Source organism: Penaeus monodon, chromosome 22 (assembly GCF_015228065.2).
Source record: "Penaeus monodon isolate SGIC_2016 chromosome 22, NSTDA_Pmon_1, whole genome shotgun sequence".
Lineage (NCBI taxonomy): Eukaryota > Metazoa > Arthropoda > Malacostraca > Decapoda > Penaeidae > Penaeus > Penaeus monodon.
Genome location: NC_051407.1, coordinates 10702738 through 10704650, shown reverse-complemented (window position 1 = coordinate 10704650; position 1913 = coordinate 10702738).

Sequence of the window (1913 nt, the reverse complement as noted above, 5' to 3'; positions counted from 1 at the left end):
TTTCTTTAGTGTTGGCTGTATCAAGGTATCAAAGCTATTTTTATTTTTTTAATGGATGATATCAAATATCAAGATTGGATAAATTCCTTATTAAAATTTTCATTGATTTTATTGCTTGTGATAGTGTTTGGTAAATTGTGTTTTAATCTCCGCAAGACTGCGTGTTTGAACTCTTTTTGGCGTTTGTTTCAAATGTATATTTTGAAGAAGAACCAAGTTTTACGGTTTGAAACAGAATTAAATTTATCAATTTCATCGGGTAAGTAATCCTTTGGTATGCTTGAAACTGCTATGGATTATGGATACAGGATTGGGTAGATGCTCTTGAACGTTTACTATCGTAAGCATGGCAAGGCTGAAATCGAGCTGCCTTATGAACCTAAGTCTAGAATTCTTGACGAAGATTAATTTGAAATATTTTTCAGTTTATATTAATCTTCATTACTCAAAGAATTTTATAACCAATATTGCCAGAATTAACCAGGACCTAGCTCCTTGTAGAAACGCAAATAGGATCATGAAGATTTCAGTTGGTATTTTAGTTAATTTGAAGGTAATAAATATTCCTATTTTAACGCATACATCATGAAAAATGAATCCGAAATAGGAGCAATACTTGACTCTTATGTTGCAAAGGTATAATTGCCTTCGTCCATTAGTTGGGAATCACGGTAATTTGGATCTGCCATGGACTCCGCACTCAATCAAGGATGTTTGGGAGGCTAGATGCTTTTGAATATTTACCTTCGTAAGATGGGAATGACTCCAGTTGACTTGAATTATAAAAGTAAGTCTGAAGTCCCTCACGAAGAACTTATTGAATTTTATTTCGAACACAAATAAAGTTAGTTATTTGAGGAATTTTATAGGCAATATCTCAATATGGGATCTAGTTCACAAGTGGTGATATAACTCAAGCCGCGGAGACGCTAATTAGACGACTTTAAAGATATCAAAGGGTCAGTGAAGTATTTTGCCGGTAATTTAGATTCAATTTTCAATGCTTATTTAATGAAAAATGAACTAGAAATAGGAGCAAAGCTTGAGTCTTATTTGAATGCGAAGGCAGTGGTTACAGATCTCATCAAAGCACCATTGCAGACAGTTCATCCACAGGTTGGACCACTGTAGGCAGGCGGTGTCGCAGACACAGTTCATCCACAGGTTGGACCACTGTAGGCAGGTGGTGTCGCAGAAACAGTTCTTCCACAGGTTGGACCACTGTAGGCAGGCGGTGTCGCAGACACAGTTCTTCCACAGGTTGGACCACTGTAGGCAGGCGGTGTCGCAGACACAGTTCTTCCACAGGTTGGACCACTGTAGGCAGGTGGTGTCGCAGACACAGTTCTTCCACAGGTTGGACCACTGTAGGCAGGCGGTGTCGCAGACACAGTTCTTCCACAGGATGGACCACTGTAGGCAGGTGGTGTCGCAGAAACAGTTCTTCCACAGGTTGGACCACTGTAGGCAGGTGGTGTCGCAGAAACAGTTCTTCCACAGGATGGACCACTGTAGGCAGGTGGTGTCGCAGAAACAGTTCTTCCACAGGTTGGACCACTGTAGGCAGGCGGTGTCGCAGACACAGTTCTTCCACAGGTTGGACCACTGTAGGCAGGCGGTGTCGCAGACACAGTTCTTCCACAGGTTGGACCACTGTAGGCAGGCGGTGTCGCAGACACAGTTCTTCCACAGGATGGACCACTGTAGGCAGGCGGTGTCGCAGACACAGTTCATCCACAGGTTGGACCACTGTAGGCAGGCGGTGTCGCAGACACAGTTCATCCAGAGGTTGGGCCAGGTTTGGCCTAAGATGCACCGTTAAATAACATTTAGGCAGACGGTGCCGTAGAGGGTGTCTGAATACACTGTAGCAGTTCCGGAAGATGAATGGCTGGCTCAGCAGATGTGAGTGG